Consider the following 14,500-nt stretch of genomic DNA (forward strand, 5'->3'; position numbering starts at 1 on the left):
GATTCTGTTCCACTTATAATAAATTTTGAAGTCAGTGAGTGAGAGTTTTCCAATCTTGTACTTCTTCTTAAGCAGTGCTTTGCTTATCCTGGGTCTCTTTCCTTTCCATATAAAGTTTGTAATTGTTTTTTGATGAATGTCATTGGACAGGTTCACTAGCTATTAGATAAAAATCAAAACAGCAGTGAGATATCATCTTACCCCAGCATTAATACTGACGGTGGTACTTATGTGTCGGGGAGTCGGTTCCAAGGCTATAACTCTTTACTGGAGCAGAAAGCCTCATCCTTCTCCCATGGAGGGGCTGGTAGATTCTAACTGCTGAATTTGCAGTTACCAGTCCAACTTGTAATCCGCCAAGCTGCCAGAGTGCCTTCCAGCATTAATAGCAAAGTTAAAAAACAAACAAACAAACAACAAATGTTGGAGAGGGTGTGGAGAGTATGGGACCCTCCTACACTGCCGGCAGGACTACAAAATGGTACAACTGTTGTGGAATATGGAATGACACTTTCTCAGAAGGTTGGAAATAGAAACACTGCATGACATAGCAATTTCTCTACTTGGCATATATCCTCAAGAAATAAGAGCCATGACACAAATGGATATTTGCACACCCATGTTTTTTGGAGCATTATTCCCAATATTTTTGTAAAACGATGGAGACAGCCTAGATGCCCATCAGCAGAGGAATGGTTGAACAAAGTTTGATACATACATAAAATGGAATATTGTGCAGCACTGAAGAACGATGATGAATATGAAAAAGACTACATAACATGGAGAAGCCTGGTAGACATTATGCTGAGTAAAATTTGTTGGTTGCCAAGCAGCAGATATTATTGGAGACCACTATTGTAAAGGTTTCCATTCTATAATAAGCATTCTATGATTGTTTATTACAGAATGAATAATATGACCAGGGTTGGGAGGTAAGAAATTATTATTCATTGGGTAGAGCGCGTGCGTATACATGCTAACTTGGATGTTGGGGAAGTCAGTTATAAAGAAAAGGGAGGAAAAAGAAGAAAAGGGAAAAAAGAAAATTGCTCTCTGCTTTTAATTTTGGTTTGTTTTTTTTTTTTTCTGAAAGGGAAACAATGTATGCTTATTTTCTCATTAGGACAAACCATTGGGAACTTTCCCACAAATAAAAAAATTGGGAAGGGAGGAAGAGAGAGAGAGAAAAAATTATTTGGAAATGGATAGGATGATGGTTGTGTAATATGGAGAGTGTGGTTGGTGTGGCTGGGTTGCACATGTAAAAATGGATGAAATGGCAAGTGTTATGTTGTATATATATTGCTACAATAAAAAAACAGAAGAAAGGGGAAAAAAATCACTCACTGCAAACCCTATGGATAATGATTGGACTCTAACTCACATGAAGTCACTGTTTTTCAGAATCAGCTCAATGGCATCTGGTTACTACTGTTACCATCTAACTGTCATGATGGGGACTAGTTTGGAGCAACAGATAAGGCTGCATCTCTCTAAGTTAGGGCAATGGGTATTATCTCAAGGTAGCAATGCATTCCCACTATACAATTCCCATGTGAAGTCCAGGTGCAAATATAAACACATGATATAGAAACCTTGTCCATTTCCTCACTTGAGACATGGTTCTCTCCACCAGGAGGGAGGTCCTCAGCACAGGGCACAAAACCACAGACTTAGGGTCAGCAGGCCTGGCTTTGGTTCCTGGCTCTGTCACCAATTCTTTGTGTGACCTTGGGCAAGTCTCCTCCTTTCTCTGGCTTTTTGGCTTCCTGAGGGGTTTGGACTGGATGTTAGCTTTGGGTCCACAATTTCCTCTGTTGCTTTCACATGGAAAGCAGGTTAACCTCCAGTCTGTTTACATGTTGGATTTTGGTTTCTGCTTTCTAAGTGGCTCCAGGTTGGAGCTTGTGCATTTATGTTCATGAGAGAGGCCACTTCAATGGCTTCAGAGTATGCCTTAAGCCCCATGACCAGTGGTACTTAAACTTCTAGTTACATGGTTTCTGTAGATCTTGGCTACTGGGATTCCCTTTCCAAGTCTCCACAGGCCTATCCCTTCCCTGAAAATTTCCTTCTCCAGGTGGAGACCTCCCACTAGGGGAGTTAATGCTGTTTCACTAACTCTGGGCAGAAAGCACAAGCTTTCTTGTGATCTTCAAATGACCCTAATTCTGACACAAAGCCCTCATCCTTCTTGTTGTCAAGTCCTCGGGCCCTGGGTCTTCAAATATTGCCAAGTTGTTTGCTGTCCCAGCTTGCACTGCCAGGTCCTATTAGGTCTGGCATCTCTGCTGGTTCAACTCCATGCTGGTGACGTTGGGATCCTTAATGCCCAGGTCATAGGTACAGCCTGTAGTCATTCTCTGTCACCTCCTCAGGACATCCACAGCCTTTCCTGTCTGTGAGCACTGAGGGTATCTAGCTCTACTGCAGGCTTCAGTGACTTTGGCCTCTGACTGCAGAATGCAAGACTTCAACACACTGTATAACAGCCCACCCCATGCTCTTCAGGGATCACTAGATGCTTCATGTGTAGTAGCAGGCCCTTCTCTGACCTTTTCCACCCTGGGCTGTCTGGTACCCTTGTGGATCTGGGCCACCTGTGAAGCCACTCTGGTGCCCTGATAGTACAGTGGTTAAGTGCTCATCTGCTAACAGAAAGGCTGGCAGTTTGAACCCACTAGTTGATTTTTGGAAAAAGATGTGACAATTTGCTCCCATAAAGATCTACAGCCATAGAAACCCTATGGGGCGGGGGTGGGGTGGTGGTGGTGGTGGCAGTTCTACTCTTTCCTGTAGGATCACAGAACCAACTTGATGGTTTGGTTTAGTTGATGAAGCCACTTGATGGTGCTTCTTCATTGCCATTGCTGCCAAGGCCTGTGGTGACTGGGAGGCTCTTCTCTTGTTCAGGGGCATCTGCCAAACTCTCAAAGATGAAATCCTCCAGGGTCCAGACAGGCTACACAGTTGTGCACTCTCTGTACCCAGGATGCCAGCAGGAGGGGTCCCCTCATGCTCAGTGTCTCACTTGGTGACCTACTTGTGGATGCAGTGCTGCTCTTAGGACCCTCCTGGAGAGGACCTTTTCCCTCAGTTATTGACTTTTCTTTCAATATGATCCTAACATGCATCCATAATAACCCATTTCCTCAGACAGGCTCTGCATATTCATCAGGAGCTTATTGGTCGCAAGTGAAGGAATGATGGAAACTCAAGCTGCTTATATCCTTCATCAAAATGAATGAATGAATAAGAAATTGTGTTGGTTTAGTCTGTTTTATTTATCTACTGCTGCTATGACAGAAATACCACAAATGTGAGGTTGGCCCAGGACCGGGCAGTGTTTTGTTCTGTTGTGTATAGGGTTGCTATGAGTCGGTACCAACTTGATGGCACCTAACAACAACAACAACAAACTTGGCTTCCACAGGGAAGAAAAGGGATTTGCAATTTTTGAGTGTCTGAAAAGCCACTGGTAGATTAATTTTGGTCAGGGATTTCATTAAAGCGAATATTTGATTTTGTGAGTAAGAAACCCGTAAAACTCAAAGCAAGATATTTGTTATCAAATAGTTAAAGTCAACAGAGGTAAATACTGTTTGTTATATAACCAACCCTGCAATTACAATGATCTAAGAGTGAATGCATGGACAGACACATAGGATGATCGGTGCTGGGAGGGAGTGTGGGAGTATACCCACAAATACACATGAAGGGTCTTCAAAAAAGTTTGTGGAAGAATTCTAGTAGTTTTTAATTCCAATATTCCATGAATTGTTTGCAGCTCCCTTGTAAGTTTGACAGAGGCTATTTCTACATGTGTATTTGCCTATGCTGCTAATATATCTATGAATATATCTCAGCCATATTTTCTAAATTTAAATTTAGTAAGTTTGGCTTACAGAGAAAAAGAGGAAGACCCCAAATGAGATGGATTGGCAAAGTGGCAGCATCAATGGGAAAAGTTATGAAAACTTGTAGACATAACCAAATACTTTGAAGGAATGAGTCATGGGGTCTGGGGGCTTAGGATCATGGTCTTGTGACATGGAGGAAAATTGGCATGACAGTCCACAAAGACAATGTTCTACATCCTACTTGGCAAGCAGCAAATGGGGTCTTAAAAACTGGTGAGCAGTCATCTAGGGTGTAGCATTTGGTCTCTCCGTGTCCAGAGGAAAGAATGAAGAATATATACATTTAACTTCTTATGAATTGAGTGAAGGTTTACAGTGCAGATCATCAGTTTTACATTCAATAAATCGTATATTTTGCTTAATTACATGGTTGCAATCCCCTCCATGTACCAACAGTTAACAGCATTTACCTCAATTCATTTTAACTATTACATTCCTCTCTGTGTCTCTCACTACCTTCATCTTTTCTCTGCTAACCTCCCTCTTGTTGTATATTGCCTTGTCACCCACGTTAACATGTATCTACCCTTTAGCCCATGAATAATTTTCTCTCCTCCACCCTGCTGTAATCATCATAGGTCTCATACAATGTTTACCCTTTTGTGACTAATTTCACTCAGCTTAATTTCCTCCAGGTTCAACCATGTTGTGAATTGTTTTACAGATTCATCATTATTCTTTAGTGTTTTGTAGCATTCCACTGTGTGTATGTGCCAAAGTTCGTTTAACCATTCTGCAGCTGATGGGTATTCAGGCTGTCGCCCTCCATCTTTTTGATATGTCTCTTGTAGACAAGCATATTGAAGGATCCTATCTTCTTATCTATTCAGCTGTTTATGTCTTTTGACTGGTACATTTAATCCATATGCATTCAGTGTAATTATCAATAGATATGAATTGATGTCATTTTTTTGTGTTTTGGGGTTTTTTTTTGTATGTGGTGATGCTGGATTCTTTGTTACATATAATTTTCTATTCTGAGTTCATTTTGTTTGTGGGTTTTACTGTCATTTTCATTTCTGTTGTGTTAACTGTTTACAAAATCATTCTGCTTTTCCTCTTTTTAAAATTTTGATATGCAGGTATATTATTTTTATTTGAAGCTACCCTCTAATTTATTAATTTTTTTCCCTGCTTAAAACAATCTGTTTTATTTTGAAATCTTCCTAAGTTCCTTGTCATTTGGAATTTCTGTATCGATACTATCCCCTCTTTTTCCTTTGTAGTTGACATCATTATACATTGATATCTCTAGTTCCCTATTTTCAGTCTTGTAAGTTTGTTTACTTTAAATACTTCTATATCTGGATTGAGTGCTGGGTGGTCTTGTCATGTATGGTAATCGCAGGTGGTCTGCTGTTGTTGGTTCTCGGTTCAGAGAATATCCGTTAGCATTTTTCGTAACGTTGGTCTGGTCATTACAAATTCCTTTTATTTCTGCTTATCAGGAAGTGTCCTAATGTTGCCATCATATTTGTGGGACAGCTTTGCTGGGTATATGATTCTTGGTTGGCAATTTTATATGTAAAAAATTTCCATTGCAATATTTTCTTTTTATAACCATGAAAAGGTTGGAGTTAAATAAATTAGGCCATCTTCACATAGCGGACTATCGTGCACTTGTTAAGTAGTCATCAATTGTGTGGCACCTGGAAGAAGGAAAAGAATTACTCTGTTAGTGGTCAGACTTTAGATGATCACTGGCTTACCATCTTATTTTTAAAGTGCCGATATTGTTTGTGCAATTAAATGTTTTTAATAAAATCCAAGAAAATAACTGCGAACTTAGACCTGAACATTAAGGTATTTTGTGTTATATTCTGTGCTCCGGTGGTTGTAGGACTATCTAGTTGTGACTTCAGGCACTGGGAGAAATCTCTGGGTGGGTTTAAACCACTAGACTTTGGTTAGCAGTGGATTGTTTAACCATTTGCCCCATTCAGAGTGCTCCTCTAAGGCATTGGGTCTGGATTTGGCCAGGGCTTGTGGTGACCACCCACTTCTTCAGTGGGTGTTGGGTTGTTCTCAGATGCCCACTTTGTTTACAGGGAGTACTATGGTCATGCTAACACCTATGAGTTGGAAACAAAAACTCCAAGGTGACTGGAAATATATATATATACATGGAGCTCTGGTAGCGTAGTGGTTACGAATCAGACTGTGAAGCTTAAGGTCAGCGGTTCGAAACTACCAGCCGCTCCGCCGAAGAAAGATGAGGCTTTCTACTCCCGTAAAGATTTACACCCTCGGAAACCCTGTACAGGGTCGCTATGGGTCGGAACCGACTCGATGGCACTTAACAACAACAATATATATATAAATATATATAATAATAATTATTTTTTAAAATATTTCATTGATATTCTGATATGTGCGAATTTGAAAAAAACAACAACAGGTCTACTCCTTCCCCTCCACCCCTCAGCAAGCTGTGAGAGGTCTGGGCTCTGTGCTATGCCAACAGATAAGATGGAAACATGGTCTTAGTCACCAGTTCTAGGGAAGTCCACTGATGCTATCTTTCTTTCTCATTTTGGCCCTAAAGCTGAGAGATCTGTGAATCTACACCCACCCGTCTTAGGATAATGATTTTCTCTGAAGAGTGATACCAATGGTGTCACTTCGAGCATGAGCACCGAGACAGAAGCAATGGAAGGGAGATCTTTTGATTGCGGACTGCTCCAGCTATCCAGTTTTGCTTTTCTTAGTGGCCGTGTGTAACCGGCCAGGGAGGAGTGGCTTGGTGAGTGGCAGTCGCCCGGTGGGTCCCGGGGTGTCGCGGCACAGGGGCTGGTCAGCTGTGTCCCGTTAGCGGGGACAGGCAGCGAGCAGAGCAGGCACGTAATGGGGACCATGCCGATCCTAATGGGAAGCAGCCGCTACGCCGGCGGAACCCCCCTCCAACCCGCCTGAGAACTGCGGGGATAAAACGGAAGGGCCGCGAGAGGCGCTTTGATTCCAATACGAAACAAATTATTCCTCCCGGAATGGAACCAAATAAATTAGAGCGGAATCTCACGGTCTTCATTTCTACCTGCAAGGCCACCGCCGGCAGCCCCAAGACCCCGCGAGGCTTGGCGGGGCCGGTGTACTGGGGGCTGCTCACAGACTGCAGCGGGAAGGTTCGAGCCCTTGGCCTGGGGCGATGCCTGGGGCTGTCCAAACACCCTATCAATTGAATGTCCAGCTGCTGGACTGACTCAAGATGAGCAGGAACACACACCCCTGGCCAATGGCCCTTAACTTGGAGTCAGAATCTCCTGGAGGACTTGTAAAAGCAAAAACTGCAGGAATCCCATCCCTAATTTCTGATACCTTAGGTCTGGGGCAGGATGGTGCCCATGAATTTGCATTCCTACCGCATCTCCAGGTAACACTGGTGCTGCTAGTCCAGGGAACCACCTGGCAAATACGGAACCAAAGACAAAGTTGACCTGGGATGCACTACCCTGACATTCAGATGGTGAGCCTCAGGGAGGTCTGCAGGGGTCAAATTATCCAATAACTGCCAAAGAACACCCCAACTGATGAATACACCTAGCTTCACTGGGGGGTCCATTGGAAGCCTAGGTTTTTCTGTTTTTGGTAAAGTTTAACTGTTGATAATATACACAGTAAAACATAAAACAATCCAACAATTTCTGCACGTACAATTCAGTGCCATTAACTGCAATTTTCAACTTATACATTCTCATTCTCTTTTTCTAAATTGTTCATCTCTCGTTAACATAAACTCATTGCCCCTTAAGTTTCCTTTTTAATCTCTTGATTGCTGCTGTCAGTTGGATCCCATATTGTTTTTGTTAAGTGCTTTTGAATTGGTTCCAACGCATAGCCACCCTGTATAGGATTTTTGAGGAGCAGCTGTTGATTTTGAACTGCCAACCTTGTGGTTTATAGCCTACTACTTATCCTGCGGCACCACACCAGGAGGAGTCCTTGATCCATGTTGTTGCTGTTGTTGGCAAAGCTTTCCTGTTTTCTGAGGCTTTTAAATCTTAGCAAGAGCAGAAAGCTTTACCTTTTTGCCGTGGAGTAGCTAGAGGCTCTAACCATAGTACAGTGTTTATCATAAATTAAAAGACCATAAAGCTCAAGGCAAAACCTTTTTTTTTTCACTAATTAATTAGTAAAGCTTTAATAAGGCTTCAGGAGCTATTTTTGTATAAGGATTAAAGATTATCTCAGGACAAAACTTTCAAGGGTTCATCTAGCCTCTGCCACTCCAAAAAGTCTGGACTCCATGAGAATTTGATTTTCTGTTTTACATCTGCCCCTCCCCCCCTTTGATCAGGATTCTTTGGGGACCCTGTTTTTAATTGATCACTCCCTATCCAGTAGTGAAGCTCAAAGCTCACACACTGGAGTCTCCCAGCAGCCTATAAAAATGAGTAACTGTGGAAAAACAAACTGGTAACTGCACCCTGGGCCCCAGACAGCACCTCTGGGTGATGCTTCTGCTCCAGCTTCCTACCCTCTGCCGAGGTCAGAGATTGTTCCTGGTTGGTAGATTTTGTGCGGTAGTGAGAGAGAGTGGGAACAATTCTGGCTGGAGTGGCATCTCGGGGGTCCTGCCTGGCTCTACGGAACCCAATTGGGGATCCAAGAACCTGGAGGAGTTGGATTTAGCATGCGTTTTAGGTGTGGATGGTCTGGGATGAGTGACTCCTTCATCTCATTCGCTAGGGTAGATGGGTAGTTCTCAAATTTGAGCATGCATCAGAATCACATAGAGGTCTTGTTAAACTGCCCCCATCCCGTCTAGAGTTACAGATTCAGTGGGAATGAGAATTTGAATTTCTAACAAGGTCCCAGGTGATACTTACTGGCTACCTTCTATACTTTGAGAGTCACTGCCCCAAACTCTCCTAGTCATGATATCTGTTCTTAGCCTCACCCTCTAGAACATCCTCTATTCATGTCACTGGCATATGTGTTGATTCCTTTTCCAGTGTTCAAAAGGCAAGCTTACCTCTCCATGCTGCCTGCTTCTGGAGGCAAGGAGCAGCTCCCAGGGGGGTTCTACTTTGGGAAGAACAGTATCACTCCACACCCTGCTCCCAGCAACCAAGCAGGGGTCAGAGGCATGACCGGAGGCTCCCTTCTCCTTCCTGCTGTATCTTACCCTCTTGGTTTGCTTGAGTCCCAACTCTGGCCCAATCTGCAAAGGCCCAGAAAAACAGGAAACTGAGAAGTAACCTATATAGTACCCTCTTTAGAATCTATACAAATCCAGGCCTACAGAGGGCGCTGTTGCACTCCTGCCAGTGGCAGGGTCTCTGGTGAGATTTCTTTTTTTTTCTCATGCTTTTTTGGTACAAGGCTAGTCTTCAAACTCACCAGCTGCTTCTCAGAAACTCTATACAGGGTGGCTATGAGTTGGAACTGACTCCACGACACTTAATAACAAACAACAACAAATAATAGCTATTCATGAAATATTTATTGATTGATGAGTTGATAAAGGGAAAACGACTAGGAGAGGAGAAAAAGTTTTAGAACAAGATTTCAGTCAGTATTTCCCAGCTTGGTTAAGGGCAGAGTGTCTGCCCTTTGTAGCAGAAGCTCTTGGGCAGGAAACCCTGAAGCACAGGCCTGAGCAGCAGGATCAGTGGGGTTCAGGTGGGAGCTTTGAGGCTGTCTTGGTGAGCCAGAGACCCTGGAAAAGAGTGGGCAGGTGCTTTATGGGAGAGTGGGGTCAGCCAAGGCCATAGAGAACTATTCTTTTTTCTATTGCTTTAGAGTTCCAAGAAAATGAATTCCTTTTAAGTAATTTAACATAATGCGTATACCAAGAGGTTTAGAAATGTCAAATGTGAATGATCATGGCTTTTGAAATTTGGATTAGGATGTTAATTTCCAATTAGATGAAAATAAGGCATCTATAACCCATTATAATTTAATAATGTTTCTTTTAATTGGTTGTGTTATGAAGCTGTCTTTAAAAACTGGTTGAATTGATTGTTGGTTTCCTATTCCATTGCTGTTGTTTTCCATCTTAGCTGTATATTGGAGTCATCAGGGTGGCTTTGACAAATCCTGATGCCCTGGCTACATTGCAGTTCTGAGATCTGGACACAGTGGTTTTGTAAGGACTCTAGGTGGTTTTGAAGTTCAGTCAAACTGGAGATTTCCTGGGCTATTAATTGAGTGGCTGGAGGGACCAGACAGAAGTAAATTAGATTTTGGGAGGTATCTGCTTAATCTCGCCAAGGAGTTCCACGATTGTGATCTCCCTACAAGAAGGGGCCACCAGAAGTCACTACAAGACAGTCCTGACTGCCAACAGTTCCATTTGACAGGAGTAGGGGTGGTCACCTGACCCAGGTAGGCCAATCAGCTTTTCTCTCACAGCCAATGGCATAAAGACTAATAGAGTATAGCAATGGATGGGGCTTCTCTATTGAACAGAGGTGAGGCCCGACCACAGCAGCAAGGAAAGTTGATCTACAGAGAGAAGGTGCCCCGTTCCTGCCATCAGCTCAGTTCCTGTTCCAGTTCGTTGGGGAAGTGTGACTGCCAATCTGCTTTGGCTCTAGGAGTGAAATCCTTACAGTAGTCTGCTTTAAATCAGCTCTTGTGGATTTATGCTACTTGTGACCAAAGAGACCTGACACATAAACAATAAGCACAACAAAAGCACACAAAGCCAAATGTGTACTCTCTCCTGTACACACACACACACACACACACACACACACACGTACACTCACTCACACATCCGGTATTTCTAACTCCATGTGGTCCCAATGGAAGCTTCTTAGTATCTGTATTTTTCTGGAGTCCACTTGATGAAACCTCGGCTTTCAGTTCGATTGGGAATAAGAGTGGCTCCCTAAAGTGACTCAAAGGGCTTCATCAGATTCCCCTGGAGAAACTAACAGACAAATACACTTACACAGATTTCCAAAAGTTGTCCCAGAGAGAGAGGGAGTTTGAGGGAGATCCTGAAGTCTGGACTTTAAACACTTTCTCTTTGAGATTTTGATGTATAGCTGAATCTACTAGGGTCAGACTAGCTGAAGTAATTTGTTATATTTTTCTTTAGTGGAGGCTGAGTCCCTTTCAAGTTAGAAAGAGAGAGGCATTTTGTTTGGGAAATGGATAAGAGGTTAGTCTAAGAAAGTACAAAACGGAGCCCAGTGAGGTTGGGCTTGTTGAAGCAAATATCAAGAAGTAATCAAATCAAAGGAACCTTTCCAGGTTGACTGGACTGGTCAAATTAACCAGATTATTTGAAGAAAGAAAGAAAGAAAAAAACCAACCAAAAACCCCCTCCAAAACAATACACCAAAGTTCACGTGTGTATGTGAAGCAACAAATGTACCTTTTATTTCAGAAACAAAAATATCATTTCTGACCCAACAATAGCCGGATCCCTGTGAATGAAGGGTTTGCATATTTTCCTGTTTTAACGATTCTAGTATAAACAGCCCAGACCAGGCATGATTGTCAGAAGGTCCTGAGTAGCCTGACCAGTGTGCTGAAAATGACTCCTTCAGTCCTGAGAACCTGGAACAGGCTTAGTGCCAGGATTCAGACTGTGTTTAACAGTAGCAACGGGGTCAGGAGTTGAGGGAGAGGGCAGCTGCTGTGATTCCCCAAGACCACAGCCAACACCAGCAGCAACAGCAACTGTACAGACAGTATAGAAACAGCAGCTACATGAACTGATGATTTCTTTGGCCAGGCTAGATAATGTAATTATTACTTTGAATACTTAATAAAAGCTGAATGTGGTAGGCATTATTATTCCAATTTTTAGAATAAGGTTCAGAGAGATTAAACAACTTTACTGAAGTCACACAGCTTTTTGGAGGGCAGAGCTAGTATTCAAATAAAGGTATGTTTGACTCTTAACTATTACAAGACGCTGAACTTGGAAACCCAGGTCACAGAAATCACCTTACTTGCTAGGGCTTTGATCCCAGAAGTATACTAAGGCAACTCTTTAGCTACATGACTGATCTTTGCTTTCTTCCAATATGTCCCTTTCATCACAGGTCTCCAGCAAAGGGAAACAGCTGTCTGCAGGGCTTGGAAGGCCTCTCCCAGCCCAGGTCAGTTCCAAATCTCTGGGTGGATCCTTGGTGCCCTGAGAGTGGGAATATATTTTTCTTTCTGGACTAGCAAAGGACTCAAGATTTGTTTAGTGATGCAAAAAAACATGGCCAAGGAAATCTTCTTGGGCTTGAAATGGAGATAATAGAACTGGCCCTGTTACAGTAAAAAGAAAAATATGATTCATCCATATGATGGAATATTATGCAATAATTGAAAAATCATGCATTCAAATAATAAAACATGGAGAAACTCTCATGATGCGCAGTTAAAAAAGGCAGCATTCAAAACTGCAAATTCTATTTAAAATACATTCTATTAATTATGAAGGTTAGACTTATTTTATTAAAATATATAAATAAAGGAAGGTAGGGAAATCACCAAAAATATGAACAATGATTATCTCTTGGAGGAGAGGTGGGACACTGTGATTTTTATTCTCTTTGCTCATCTTAATGTTTTGTTTCCAAGTTTTCTTCAGATTGTTAACTTTATAACTGTGGGGGAAAGTGGAAATGTAAAAGTCCTAATACAAAGTATTGAAAAATACTAATACAAAGTATGATAATCAGTTAGCTTTACCCTACCTCCCCTAGAAGGCTGAGCCCTGGTAATGTAGTGGATTACTGCCAATGGCAAAGTCAGTAGTTCGAATTTACCAATCACTCCAAGGTAGAAAGATGAGGCTTCCCTAAAGATTAATAGCCCCGGAACTCTAATACAGGGTCGCTATGAGTCGGAACGGACTCAACTACATTCAACCACAACCACGACTTTCATTAAGTGGAGAGTAAGTTATGGCATCACTGGGTAGACCCAAAAGTGTGGGTGGGGAGCTGTGGAGACAAATGGACCACAAGAAATAAAGGCCGCTCCGAGGGCAGCCAAGTGCCAAGGCGACCATCTAGGGCAGTTGGAAATCATTAGGATGGGGATGTCAGGCTATTTGCGTGTAGGCAGTTCTCCATGGGGCGCAAATCAGTGTTCTGGCCATCTGAACACACGTAGCCCGGGGTTTTCTCCGAAATCTGCTGGTTGCCTGCGACCAAGGCAAGATCTGCGGATGTTGAACTCCCCACGCCCAGTACTCTGAGGAAGCCCCAGAACAGGGGTCGAGGGGGCGGAATGGGGGCGTTACGCGCAGAACCTCTGCTCTCAGTGTGGCCCCGAGTCCAAGCACGGAGAGTCCCTGGCGCCGGCGGGGAGCAGAGATCCAATCTTGGGAAATATCGAGGGGTCCCGGGCAATGGTTGAGGGTGAGGACAGGGATACAAAGAGAGTGGGATAGGCCACTCTGCTGTGTAGTCTTCTAGCTCAGTCTGAGCTCCTCACATTGCAGTTCCCAAATTGCCAAGGGAGGTGGCGGCGATGCCTCTTGCTGCCAGCAGAGAGCAGCCTCGAAGCAGTGAGGGCGCACGACGACCTTGCTACTCCGCAGGCTCAGTTCCAGGACCCCAGCTCTGCGGGGAGGGGGCGGCCTTGGTGCTCCGAGACCAAAGACCTCAGTACCCGTGAGCCGAAAATCAAGGCCCAAGGGCACTTTGCGACATGTGGTCATGCTTCAGTCCTCGGCAAAATCGGTCTCTGAGATTGGGGAAGGTGGGTGTGGGTGTGGTGTGGAGAGAAACTAATGAAAGGTGGGTAATGCCCTAGGAAGGGGAGCAAAAAAAAGGGAGTGGGTGGGATAGGAATCCAACACACAGGGAATAACTAAGTAACTAACTGTATATGGTGGTGGTTCTGTGCCACCGAAATTGTATAGGGTTTCTGAGGAAGAGCTGGTGGGTTTGAACTGCCGATTTTGTGCTTCATGTTGTTGTTATTATTAAGGGCTGTCGACCCTGTATAGGGTTTCCAATGAGTGGCTGGTGAGCTGGAACCTCCGATCTTGCAGTTCAAACGGACTTTGTAGTCCAGCGCATTAACCCACAGCGCCACACCGAGACTATCTAGTCACTCTTCAGAAACCATATACAGGGTCGCTATGTGTTGGAGCTGACTCGACGGCACTTAACAACAACTATATATTGTTGTTAAGTAACGTGGAGTCGATCCCGACTCATAGCGACCCTGCACAGGGTTTCCAAGGCTGTAAATCTTTACCGAAGCAGAAAGCCTCCTCTTTCTCCCGCGGAAGGCTGGCAGTTTCGCACTGCCTACGGCGAAGTTAGCAGCCCGATTCGTAACCACTATGTTACCAGCGCTCCACATCGTTATCTCTATCTATATCTATCCATAACTGTATCTCTATATGTATCTCTATCTCCTTAGATAGAGATGGATATATATCTATAGATATAGAGATATACAGATATAGATATCTCTCAAAGAGAGGCTTTCTGCTCCCGTAAAGATTTACAGCCTCGGAAACCCTGTGCAGAATCGCTGAGTCAGGATGGCCTCCACGGTGCTTTACAACAACAACATAGATGTAGATACACATATAGATATATCTATAGATATAAAGAGAGTGAGTGTGTCCTGGTGTGGCGCTGTGGGTTAATGCGCCAGACTGCAAA

The 14,500-nt window shown here is 43.4% G+C and overlaps 1 pseudogene; it reads left to right on the plus strand.

Moving 5' to 3' along the window:
• LOC102815043 overlaps window positions 1-7,099 on the plus strand; it is an 88,599-nt pseudogene extending 81,500 nt beyond the window's left edge.
• Window positions 7,100-14,500: the final 7,401 nt, after the last annotated feature.

The sequence above is a fragment of the Chrysochloris asiatica genome, unplaced genomic scaffold, assembly GCF_000296735.1.
Source record: "Chrysochloris asiatica unplaced genomic scaffold, ChrAsi1.0 scaffold00028, whole genome shotgun sequence".
Taxonomy (NCBI): Eukaryota; Metazoa; Chordata; class Mammalia; order Afrosoricida; family Chrysochloridae; genus Chrysochloris; species Chrysochloris asiatica.